The 13504-nt window shown below is 42.3% G+C and overlaps 1 non-coding gene across 5 annotated transcripts in view; it reads left to right on the plus strand.

The window, feature by feature from the left end:
• LOC102565061 (uncharacterized) overlaps nucleotides 1-12858 on the plus strand; it is a 56404-nt gene extending 43546 nt beyond the window's left edge. For 4 of the 5 annotated variants that reach the window (XR_009455866.1, XR_009455865.1, XR_009455867.1 and 1 more), the window contains 2 exons: nucleotides 123-213; nucleotides 8491-8818. This is a non-coding gene — a transcript (uncharacterized LOC102565061). Of the gene's footprint in view, nucleotides 1-122; nucleotides 214-8490; nucleotides 8819-9659 lie in introns of those variants that run through there. The other variant, XR_009455868.1, reaches the window with a different exon arrangement.
• The last annotated feature ends 646 nt before the right edge of the window (nucleotides 12859-13504 follow it).

The raw sequence follows: 13504 nt of genomic DNA on the forward strand, positions 1-13504 counted from the left end.
AGTCTTCTTGATAAGGCACTAACTAAAGACTACTTTGTTTGGATTGACACTGTTTGCTTTATTTGCATTTTGTATTTTGTCATCTGATTTCTGTATTTGTTCAATGATGTTTTTTTTTACAGCCTCAACTAGTGAACCCAGAGAAAAAATCCCAGGAAGAATCCCCTCTAGGGAGCAATGACCTTAATTCTAACTCATCACTGGCAACAGAAGGTTTGTGATTAAATTAATAGAATGACAAGAGGTTAATGTATAGCGTTACTTACCCTTACAGTAAACCCTGCATGCATTCTTGAATCTATGGCACTCTGGTGTATTCTACAAACTGTGTGTTGGTGGGGTGCATTACCGCTTGAATGGGAGGTCTCCAAGAAGCACTGAATCAAAAAGTGTTCCTAAGTCGGTATGTGATATTCCCCTCTAAATCAGTTCTGAATATTCCAGCATGATGTTAAGATGGCTGAGGAGGAAGAAATGGGGAAGAGAAGCACTGTGTTTTCCCTTTTCTAGCCATTTACGTGTGAAATTATGGGTAATATTGTATTGTATTGTTTGCATTATACAGGAGCTCATAGCAGTCCCTTCTTGCCTTAAGATATGAATTAAGACTCTCTTGGCACTTTTTCTGGTGGTTTGAGGGTGCTAGCATTCTGGACAAGTTTCAATATGGATAATTACACACTGTCTTTGGTATCATATTCCTTTTGTCTTCCCCTTGTGCAGTATTGGGTGGGGTTCTGTGCCATTAAATGATAGCTGGGATTTTGCTTAAGATATCAGTGTTTCAACTGTAGATGAACTGCCAACTGTGTATGCCTTAGATGTAATGACTGCAAGGTTTATTCAAATTGTCTGAGATGAAAGACATCTGAGAAAAGTAACACCACTGTCTTAAGAAACTGGATATGGGCATCCTCCAAAACCTGAACCCATCACAGACCTGGAAGAATTTGAGGCTAGAATTTGCTCTTTGGCCATTTCTGACACAAATGGAGTTTTATATTCAATAAACATTGCAGGAAGCTATTCATTAAACATTTTCCCTTGAGTGGTGGTGAAAGGGAACCAGCAACATCAGAGGCAGATGTTGCCACTTACATTGATATGCGGTTGGCACAGCTGCACCCTTATCCTGCTACCGTTAGTGTTGTTTAAAGTGGCGTGCAAAGCAAACTAACTGAAGTGAAGCGGCCAAACCCAATCTTGGTTTCTTAGAAAGTCCCTGGAAATGCCATATGACAAATGCCAGAGATGTTAACCTCAGTTGTTCAAATCGGTTTCCTCTCTGACTCCCACTCCCATATCACTTCCTGCCACTGAGTTACATGATGACATCAGGACAGCCACAGGCTCATAGGTGATGAGCTCACTTCCTGCCCAGCTTTCTGCTTGTTTTCTGACTTTGGTAGAGCTCTTAGCATCACTCAAAACCACAGCCTACGCGGTACTTTCTTCTTTCTTTTAGCTTGAGCTGGATTGCGTACAGTTGCTTGAGGAATACATTTTCCTCCTGTTACAGAAACAGATATGATTGGATAAGCACATGCTGTGGTGAGTGCAAGATGTTGATGCAGTGTGTGCTACTGTAGCATCCTGCTAACTATTTCTGTATGTTGTGGTGTCGAGGAGGAGATGTGTGTTCTTGAGATGGAGGTACAGACAATTATAGCAGTAGAGACAGGAAGGCTGCTGAGTCCTGGAGTAAAATGAAAGTGTGGCAGTAATACTTGAGCATACATAGAATGAAATTTGATCCTTATCTTGAGAGTAATTCGTAGCAACTTTTATTCAAATGATGGCCTGAAAATGAATCTGAGAGGTAGTCTTATATTGGACTCTTTTGTGTAAGGAAGAAATAATTTACTGGCTTTGAGTTTCTGGAGACTTGATAGACGCAGCTGCAGCAATGCCCAAATGGCTAGCTTCTGAAAGATCCAGGTCCACAGAACTGGCTCAGACGTAAAAATCGACTAAGATGCAGCTGTGCCACTGACAGGATTTTGCATAATACAGTGCAACCACTGTGAGATACCTCTTCCCCCACAAATCCTGTGCTGAAAGTCTGCAGGCATGTAGATGTCTATTTAAGAGCTACCAGGTGAGGATGGAGGTGGTAGAATGGAGTGAGTCAGGAAACTTGCACATCTTTGGGATTGTACCAGATAGAGCTCTAACTAATGTAGATGGTTCCTTGAGATATGAGAACTCTGTCAAGGCACAAATTCAAAAAATAAACAATGGATGTGATCTGATCGATTGCTTGTTGCCCACCTCCTAGCCTTTAGCAAGAAGGCAGAGAAAAGAGGAGGGGAGGAATCAGAAGTGTTCTGTGATTCTGTACAGGGAGAAAGGCTGAAGAGCTGGGAAGACAGTTGCAGAAATTGCAGTTTGTTTGCCAGGCCCCATGCAGACAGAACTCCTCCTCTCTCTGGTATTTCCAGGTCCTGGTTACTGGGCTGTCCGAATTGTGTGGCAGTAGAAGGGGGTTTCCTAACAGCTCATAGCTTTTGCTTTGCATAGGTTTGTTGTTTTTTTTCTGTTTCCCATTTTCTGAGATGACATCAACTATTGATACGTCTCTGGTTGCTTGGGCTGGGTGTTCACCTAGTGCTGCGCTGAAAGACGAATGAAGCCAGCGTCACATTCTTCCTTTAAACAACATATGAAGTTTTGACTTGTTTACTGTTTCAGTAATAAATCATCTTTTCTAGTGAAACAAAGGGGAGCAAAGGGAAGCCCCCAACTCCACAGTCAGGACTGCCAGGACTTGGAAGGAGATTTTGATTTTGTTTTTACCCTGTCCATCTCCCATCATTGTTCGCTCCCTTGAACTCCTGCTGGTACTCTAAGAGTACTGCCCGACTGTAAGCTGCTTGTGTTACTCCTTTTCTTGTGCTATGTCCAGTTGCCATCCCAGCTTTCCTTGAAACATGGGGCCAATTGCAGATCAGAGGAATCTCACTGATCTTCTTTGGGACACACTTTCCTATTCTGGCCTTGTGGCTCATCAGAAACAAAGGGAAGAAATGATTGGCATGACAGCAGAGAATAAGCCAAGCAGGTACCAAGTACCCTCTGGTAGAACATAGAGGAGGTTTGCTGGTGTGGGGATATGTATCTTTAAAAGCTTCTGGTATAAGCCAGTTTGAGCTGGATGTTACATTGTACAGAGGCTCCTGAGCAGCTGATTGAAAGAGACTTCTGTCAGATTCCTTGGAACAAAACAAATTAAGAAAACACATGTAGAAAAAGAATGGAGCAGTTACAATCCTAGCAGAAGTGAATCTCTGAAAATGAGGAGGCCAACTGTGAGGAATGTGATGAGTACTGCACTCTTCATAAATATTAAAACCTACGAATGGTGTATTTTTTATCTGAGGTTACAAAAAGAAGACGAAGACACTGAAGAGTCTGTAACTGACAGGAAGCTGAAGAGCTAGTATTATAATTGGGAGGAATAACTCTCTGCTAAGACCACATTCTAGTTGGAATCTGGGACCACAGCTTTGAGTTAGACTAAGGGAAATACAACATTAACCTTTGAAAAAGCAACTAGAATTTGCAAGTAAAGCAAGTATCCCAGTCCAGAATGAAATTCCTGGAGGTAAAACAGTGCTCAGACATTGTGGACATGACAGAGCAATGCTAAAATGTGGTACAAGAAAGGAGTTGAGGCAGAAAAGCATGCAGAGCTCAAAGCTAGAAGTGCCAAAAAGTAGCACACAGAGCTGCATGTGTTGTGAAAAACCCCATGAGCCAAAATAATGCCTGGGACTTGGTAAAAGTACAAGAACAGCAACAAAGCATCTCAAATAGCAAATGTGTACAGGTGATGGCAGAGTGTGCACAGCAGACACAAAGAGAATGGCAACAGCACCACTAGTTCTGAGGAATGCTGCAGAGGAGCAACAAACAACACTGCAGCAGCCAATGAGTGGAATATCAGTCTGGAAGGCACAACTTTTATTATTAGGTTAGACACAGGTGCATAATCCAATATAATGCCAAAAACAGTGGAATTAAAACGAAAAGAAAATCCACAGACAGAATAAAGTAAATGGGTAAAATGTAGGGTTTACAGTGGTGAGTTTATCCCCGCTAAGGGCACTTACAAAGTGACTGAATAAATAACAAAATGAAAACATACAATTAGTAATAGGCCATTTTTTCCTTTCTAGTACTATTTTGGGTTAAAATCTGTCCAGTGGTTTTTTGTCTCATCCAGTAAGGGTTCTCACTGGAAGGGTGAGAATCAAAACAATTAAGTAAAGTTTGAGAGCATTTTACAAAAAATAAGAAAGCACAAGAGTACAAAATACAGCCTAAATTAGTCTCAATTCCCACAGAATCTAAACTCCTAGAAAATTTCCCTTTACTCCAAGGTAGAGGCTAAAATAGGAGCTGCAACAGACTCATTGCTCAAGGAATCAGAGTGAGTGGAAGAACCAACAGAGAGACTGTGCACCCATTTGTCACCATAAGAAAAGAGAGTCTTCATTTGAATATATACCCAAAATAACTAAATAAATATGGTAAAAGGGTATTGACACAATCCTCTCATCATAGTATGATCAGAAATGGAAACCTCTGGTTTATGCACCATAGAATTAACAAAAAGTGAATGCCAGCATCATCAAATAGAGAAGAAGCTCTTGGTTCCAAAATGATACCTTTTTATTAGACCTATTTTCCAACTGGAAAATCACAAGAAAACTGTCCTTCTCTTTTTTGGGATTAAAGTCTCTTCGTCAGGCTCTGGGAAAAGTATAGATGGTACAAGATGGTAAAAAGTCCCCATAGGTAGGAAATCAACTTCATTTTTGCACAGAGGGAGCTGAAGATGGAAGGCAGTCCCTCTGGGTCCGTGAGAGTGTCTTTATTTTAGGTTATAGTTATGATAGATTTTATGTCTTTTTTTATAGAAGGTGACCAGTGCTATCTGAAATTGACCCTTAACCACTTGCTAGAAGGCATTTGCCAAGTATCCTTCCAATAGTACAGAGATTTTTTTTTTCAGTGACAAATCATTGATTTTCAAATTGAACACAAAGCTGGGAGAGATTTGGTGGCCATAGATATACTGTCTAAATTACATACGTAACAATATGATCTATTAAAAGCAACAAAAAACTGTTTGGGCTCCAAAATGTGGGCAGTAATTGCCAGAATTAATGTTGATGATGTGATTGCAAAAATTAATTAAGGCTATTAGTATAGGATGGCCAGACAGCATAATCTTAGCACCTGTGTCACAAGAGATACTCCTACTGTCATGTGAATTTGTATCCACAGAGGGATGTATATTATGGAAGAATAGGTTCCAAAAGGTCTGAACCAGTTTTTTAGCTAGAGGTGGTCTCAGATAGGCAACAACAATAGTAGGATGAGATGGATAAGGCCCAGGCCATGTTACAACAAAAACTAATGCACTTACCAATATGTAGAACAAAAGTAGTGTTGACATCCTTAGGGGAGCGTGACAGAAACCATTGAAGCAGTGCAAAGCATTGTAGGGATTAACTGAATGTTGGCTAATTATTTTATTTAATAGATTGGCTAAAAGTATTTGATAATTCACATTACATTAATATTAATTGTTATTACTATTATATTTGTGTGGGATGGGAAGGTATGGATGGGAACTGAGTCTTTAGGAGGCACTGGTGGATTCATTTGGAATTAATTGTTGTTATGCAGGCTCATATTATGTATTGCTGACCTGTAATTGTACAACTCAGATACAGAATGAAGCAAACCTCTGCCAGTCTCTTTGGGTCTGAGTGATCACTGAATTAACATAGTTGATAGTAGCAAAGGACAAAAGTTCCAAATGCAGGAACTCCTGCTTCAAGCAGAAATCCCATCAGGACCAAACTATGGCACAAGTACTATTGCCAGAAGTTATTCTGTGGATCACTTTGAATGCTGAATATGCATGAAAAAATCATGATTTTCTGAATATATATGAAAAAATAAGGTGTGTGCAGAAGGTATTGGAACAATGAATTGTTTACTGAACTCTGAATTAAAAAGAAGTGACTTGCCCAAGGCCCACATAGGAAGCCTGTGGCAGAGCCAGGAAGAGAAAAAATAGAACAGACAGACAAAGCATCAAATAAGCAGAGACAAGAACGATACACCGAAGAAAAAGGGGTGACTAGAAGATGGACTGTATGGATTTTGGGGTTTCCTAAGGAATGAATCTATGGGAGTAGAAGCTTTAACTTAGGCACTTTTGGCTAGATTCTATCCTACCTATCTCCTTCTGTGACCAGGTAACTCACCACCCGGACACGAGAGAGCAGATTGACATTGTATGCCTTGACTTTCAAAAGGCCTTTGATCTAGTATCCCACGATGTCCTTGCAAGAAAATTGGAGGATTGTGGACTTAACTCTGAGACAGCCAGGTGGGTGAGAAACTGGCTGCAGGATAGGACCCAGAGAGTTGTAGTGAACAGATCTATGTCATCCTGGCAAGAAGTGGGCAGCCGTGTCCTGCAGGGGTCAGTGCTTGGTCCAGTGCTTTTCAACATATTTATTAATAGATTTGGATGTGGGGGTGAAGAGCTGACTGGCCAAGCTCTTGGATTGACACCAAGTTATGGGGAAGCGTGGTCATGCTTGAAGATAGGCTACAGATATGGGCAGACCTAGACAGGCTGGCAAATTGGGCTGACTGGAACCTGATGAAGTTCAACTTTGAGAAATGTAAAGTGCTCCACCTCGGGATGAGGACCCCCCAGCACACGTACAGGCTTGGTGGCACCAAACTGACTAGCACTACAAATTAAAGGGACCTGGGGGTAATAATATATCACATAAATATGAGCTGGCAGTGTGATGCAATAGCCAGTAGGGCAAATAATAATCTGGCACACTTCAATTGATGCATCTCTAGCAAAACCAAGGAAATGATTCTTCTGCTCTACTCAGCATTGGTGAGACTGCGGCTGAAGTACTGCGTTCAATTCTGGGCACCACCCTTTAACAAGGACATGGACAAGCTTGAGAGAGTTCAAAGAAGAGACACCCATATGATCAGAGTTTTGCATGGCAAGCCATACAAGGAAAGGCTGAGGGATCTGGGACTCTTTAGCCTGAAGAAAAGAAGGCTGAGAGGGGGCCTGGTAGCAGCTTACTGCTACACTAGGGGAGCACATCAGGGGTTCGGTGAGCAACTGTTCACCAGGGCACCCGAGGGGAAAACTAGGAGTAATGGCCACAAATGCCTGGAAGACCAATTCAGGCTCAACATTAGGGGAAACTTCTTCACAGTCAGGGTTTCCAGACTGTGGATTAAGCTCCCTCCAGAGGTGGTGCAATCACCTACCCTGGAAATTTTCAAGAGGAGACTAGACAGTCACCTTGCTGGGGTCACCTGACCCCAGTTACCTTTCCTGTTTGGTGCAGTGGGCTGGACCCGATGATCTTCCGAGGTCCTTTCTGGCCTTACAATTTATGAATCTATGTTTAAGTGGATTTAGGCATCCAAATTCAATCTTATTCACCCTGCTTAAGTCCCTGAAAAAAGTTAATACAAAAGGTAGGTATGTCCTTGTTCTCTTTGTCGCTTTTTTGCCGCCATGTGAGTTAAATGACCATGTCTTACAAAAGTACATTAATTAATGGATCTTCAGGATCTCAAGCCCAGTGGAATAGGATTACTAAATTCACTTACTGCCTAATAGGTATAATAAAAGCTGGCCCTTTAGTCTTGTTCACATTTGTTTGTGTTGCCACTTATGCTGGTGTGATTTTCTATGATGTGTCATGTCCTCTAGTGATGGAGTTGCTGCAGCCATCTTTTTTATCTCAGACTTGAAAAAATGATCAAAACATTGCATAGGCTGATTAGAACTTAAATATAATTTTTGTTTCTGTAATATGGTCTCAGTCCTGACACAAACATTTACCTAAATCATCAATAACTAATGTAGTCATGATAGTTTTAAATATTTTAAGCCAAGAAGGCTGCAATCTGATGTAGTCTGAATACCTGCATAGGAAAACCAGAAAATGTCACCCAGTGTTTTTTGCATAGCTCTCTGAGCTTGTACTCAAGTAAGCATCACAGTATTCAGGTGCTTATTTCCAACTTTGGGCCTGAGGTAGTACCCAGCACATTTAGTGGACTTTACTGGCAACTGAACCAGATGTTTAATGAGGTCCTTTGAGATCACCTCCTCAAAACTACCCAGCGTTGTTCCTTTTCCTTCATTCCCTCCTTCTGAGAAACTTGGAGCTTCCTGAGCCATGCTTTCATGATAGCAACAACCAATGGTTGTTTCTGACCAGGTAGGACTTAACTGTTGTTTTGGGGGGCTTTGTGTGTTGAAGGTTTGGAGGGAAGCCCTTAAGGCTGCATCATGCCCAAGGATCTCATGATACTTGGAATCCTTTAATGTGGTGCTGCCCCTGTAATGAGAAGGTGTGTGCAATTGGTTTACTGATTAGAAAGCTTTAATCCCCTCTCTTATGGTCTTTTTAGGCACCACTGGAAAGGATGGTTACAGGACTGGCAAGACTGCAGGCCTCAGGAGATCTCTGAGCACCACTTCAGCTTCACCACAGTAACCTCCTGGATTAGGAAACAAAAAAAATGCTTTGTTTTTTTTTTTACTTCAAATTCTCCCCAGCTATTATTTCAGCAAAGCCTTGCTATTTATCAAAAACACTGACCTCAAGTATGACATTCAGGTAGATATATTAGAAAAAACTGCAGTCTCCTTGTGAATGGGATTCCCTCACCTGGGTGGTAGCAGATCTTTGTAAGGATAGAATTCTCTTTAAAAGTCTTGGGTTTTCTTGTTTTTGTTTTTTTTGGGGGGGGGGGGTTTGGGGGGAGGGGGAGGGTGCTGGGGTTTGTTTGTTTTTTTATCAATCTTGTGCCTTTTGCCATTATAAATGGCCAGAGTCCTAGAAAGAAGGGATTTTGCCTTAATATCTTCAGAACTTGTTCTATAATTTAGTTAGACTGCCAATGACTGTACTCTCACAATAACCACTAGCATCTAGAGGTACAGGGGCATGATAGTATTTAAGCAGCTCTCCTGTATCAGTTCCTGGATTGGCCTTGTGCTCATTTCCTTGGGTCAAAGGATTCTTTCCCCTCCATCCAAATAATAGAAGAAAAACTTGGGAATTTTCCTACTGCAGCAGACCAAGGCTCTGCTATGTCTGACATTGAGAGGTTGGTAATCTAAATACGTTAGGGAAAAGTGTAAAACTAATGTGTTATCTACTGTAACTGTGAAGTGTTTTTAAAATTTGTTTTCCCTTACCTATGAACAGCTTTTATCCTGAAACACGTAGGTTGATGACCTTATATTTTTTTGTTTTAGTCATCAGTTCAGAGCAATATCCCGTAGCTAATCTATAATCAGACCCTCAGGGAAGTAAATGAGACTTTTTTTACCTGGGTGAATAGAATAAAATGAGTGAAGACCCCGGCATTTTATTCTTCATCAATATGAGTATCTATAAAAAACTAAAGTGATAAAAGGCTGCTTCCTTAATGAGTCTAAGGACTGCTGGGTGGTATCAACTCCAAAACTCCACGATACATTGTCACTAGTGGGCATAGCTACCTGGTTAGAAATGAGGTGTGTGGCGTCCTCTAGTGTTAAAATGATGCAACTTCCTACCTTTACATTTCAGGACTCCCTTGGGATACAACACAGACAGAAACAACAACAGCTCTGGGTTCTTGCATGCAGTTGTGGGTCTCCTCCCAGGTTTAGGCTCATTTTTAGTGTCCCAGCCAATCTCTTCAAATTCTGGAAGTTAAGGGTGTTTTTCATATCGAGTCACAAAGAGCAAAATCCTATTGGTATTTTTCAGCAGTTGGAACAGATAAGTGCTTCATAAAATTGACAAAGTGAATATTTCAGTTTTATGTAACAAGATGTATAGCTAGACAATTTTACAATATATTAAATATTTAAAAGGACATAACTAGCTTTAAGTATATAGGAACATAGAAAGGAAATGTATAATGGCTGAAAAAACTGAACTTAAATAGTAATCATTCATAAAAGATCTTTTTCTTTAGCAGGTATTGATGTAATGCACAGAAACAGATGTGGATTATTAGGCAGAGGGTAACTAAATATGAGTAACAGAATATAGAGCTTTTAACCTCTGCTCCTCAGATTAAATCGAGCCCAATTTAGCAGTGATTAGGGCTCTGATCCTGTTATTGATTTTAATGCCTTATTTGTTTATTCTAATAGTTCAGGGGTGGGCAAAATATGGCCGGTGGGCTGGATCTGGTCCACCAAGGGATTTTATTCTGCCCACAGCAGTTTCCTTGGCATTGCCCAGCCCAGGCACAGGGGGCAGCCTGGACCTTTGCAGGTGTAGCTGGTCCCGCCAGCCTTGGGCATGCAGTGGCAGTGGGGCAGTGTGGCAGTCAGACTTCCTTCCCAGCATTCCCCACAGTGGTGGCTCCTTCCTGCTGCTGGTCTTCACTACTGCCGCTGGACCCGGTCTTGCTGCCTGGGCACCCTCATCAGTCCACCCCATGCCTGCCTTCAGGGGGCAGGGCCCGCTCGGCTGGGCAGATGGGATGGGGCCACAGGCAAGCGGGAAGTGGTATCTGGCAAGCGGGCCAGAGGCAAGTGGGGCTGGTGTTGGAAATGCAGGATGGTGACAGCATGGGGCTGGGGCCCAGGGCAGAGCCACGAACTGGTGCCCACACGCCCCTGTGACAGGTGCCAGTTTCATGGGCAGGGGTATGTGGGGAATAGATTGCAGCTCTGCCCTTGGCCCTGGCCCCGTGCTGTCACTACTCTGGTCCTGACCCACCCATCCACCTGGCTGAGCACACCCTGCCTGTGCAGGTCACTGGCTGGTCTCCATGGAGACCCCCAGATTGCCAGGCAGCGAGAGTGTGGGGCCAGGCCCCAGGACAGAGCTGTTTCAGGCTAGGATGGGGGAGGAGGGTGGGCTGCTGTCCTGGCACAGCAGGGGAAGGGGTGTGTTGCTAACCTGGCCTGTGACCGCTCACCAACACTCCCTGTCTCCCCAGCCCAAGTAATTGCCCACCCTTGTAATACTTGTTTCTGTTTAATGGTTGCTTATGGTAGTCTATATGGAATGAGCTTGGTGGTCTTAGTGAGCTCTGTTGGCCCTGACGGGCTCCTATTCAAACCATTTTACCAAAGAAGCCATGGATTAAATAGATTTTGGAGGGACTAAACTTCTCTGAGGCTGTGGTGAACCATCATCAAAAATGATGCACGTTGCTGGAAGTGGGAGAAGACTGTACCCCACTTATAACGCTGTCCCTGCTCTGTATGTACATAGAGCATGTTCAGTACGAGTCTGGAAATCCCTGGGGCAGCCTCCCTTTCCTTTAAAGGTATAAGTACATTGAGGTGTGGCAGGTGAACAGAAGAGGAAGATTATGGTAAAGCAAGAGATAAGTAGTCACCAGGGGGTGTCCCAGCCACCCCCAAGACTAGCTTTTGTTGCATTTGCCCTGGTGGGAAAAAAATCTGTGATTTGCACCCTCCTCCTCCAGAGGAGCAATGCTGAGCCTTTGGAAGGGGAGGAATGAGCATGTTTCCTGCTGCATTTTCCTTAAGCCTTTAAACACTTCCATTGCCACCCACTTCTAACTTCAAATCTGAATGCAGTAGCATACTTGGCAGATCTGTAACCTATGCTACATTCCACTAAAACATCTGGTTGGTCACCTCAGCTCAAAAAGTCAACCTGGGCTTCATATCAAGTGGATACAGTAATCCAGTGGTAATTCATCTTGAGACTTTAAAAGCCATTCTGTCTGGACATGGATAGAAATCCATATCAAGTTCTTTACTTGACTCCAAGTGTATTAAAAGACCTGTGAATCCTGCCAGCCAGACTTTAGTCCAGATTTAGCTAGCATTCTTCACCTGTGACTGGCAAAATGGCAGGCCAGGATTTTCTCCCCACCCAAATTTGGAGTACACACTTGTACAATATGTGGGTTGTTTAAATAGCATGAATGATGCCCAAACATTTTCATTACATTTATCTCAATCTCTCTCAGTTGGTGTACATGGAAAAATGCAAAGAGGAGGTGAGGAGAGACTAACTGTTGTTTTAGGGCTGAGAAATCTTTGTTTTCAGGTGGAGAGAACCACTCCCCTGGCACATGGTTGTCATAAAGGATTCTCTGTCTTGTAAAACTGTTTGCTCTGTGCTACCTTTTTCTTTTTTACTCAGTAGCCATAACAGTTGGCAAAAAAGGCTGACAAAAATGAATGCAATGGGAACAATGAGCAAAATTCCATATTGCTGGGAGATATTTTGTCTGTGAGCTCCTTCAAAAATGTGCTGTGCTGTAAAACTTTTGATCTGTATTTTTTTGTTTCAATATTTATATAGAAACTGGGAGCAAAAATATGGCCCCATCAGTGATAGGGATATGATTCCCACTGCCTTTAGCTGACCCAGGATTTCACCCTATAGATTTAGTAGTTCTCTAAAAGGTGTAGATTGTTTTCTATTTCCCATATATTTAACATTCCACTCTTACCCAAAGCAATGGGCTCAAACAAAATCCTGCATCTGAACAGATGGATCTGAAATTTTTGCTATGAAATCAGGTCAAATATATAGGATCTTTGAATTCAAGTCAAAATAGCTTTGGGATTATGGTAGATTTGTTCTGTGAAACTGTCCGTGGTGTGAGATTGTGACTTCGTAAACTGAAAATCAAGGTGTGGTCGAGATCCATTTTACCTCGCTCTTAACATTTGTGAGATTTAGATAAACACTTCTGGTTTTGACGCAGGCATACTGGAAGCGTCATTTTGGTGTTAGTCTTTGATTTCATTATTAATAAAGTCGTAAGTTTTAGAGTGTATCTAGTTTTGGTTTTCCTCGGTTTTGTTCCTTCTTTATGTACAATAAACCTAAAGACAGTAGAAGGTATCTGCACACCACAAGACTCTCAGGAGTTTTTCTTCATTTCTTCCTTCAACTGATTCAGAAGGTGGGATTATCGAATGATCAAGTCTGTATGGTGCAGTTCCTGGAGGTACACTAAAGTGATAAATAATGTAGGGGTTAGCGACCTGTCAGTAACAACATGCTGTAATGATGCGGTTCATTCTCCTTGGGCAGGAGGTAGCAGCTGATGGAAGCAGCTGCTCATGCATTCTCACACAAACCTGCTTGGCAGGCCAGATAAAATCTCTTTTGGCTTAATCTGAATAATTAATACTGCTTCCCTGAAGATACATACACAGTGTCCCCTCCCACTTAATTGTATGAAAGATAATTTTCCCCAAGTAGGTCTGCTTTACTTCACCATGTTCACTGCCACTCTAAGTCCTCAGTCAAGAATGCTCAACTCCCATCTTGCAGGTCAGATCCAGCCTGCAGAGTCGCATCATTCGGCCTGCGGGGCTCCCCATTGGCTGGAAAATTTAATGGAGAAGGAACAGTGGCAATTATCACTGCTTCCCCACCCCTTGCTGCCTAATTTCCAAGTCCCGCATCAGGGCCAG

This window comes from Alligator mississippiensis, chromosome 12, assembly GCF_030867095.1.
Source record: "Alligator mississippiensis isolate rAllMis1 chromosome 12, rAllMis1, whole genome shotgun sequence".
NCBI classification, from domain to species: domain Eukaryota; kingdom Metazoa; phylum Chordata; order Crocodylia; family Alligatoridae; genus Alligator; species Alligator mississippiensis.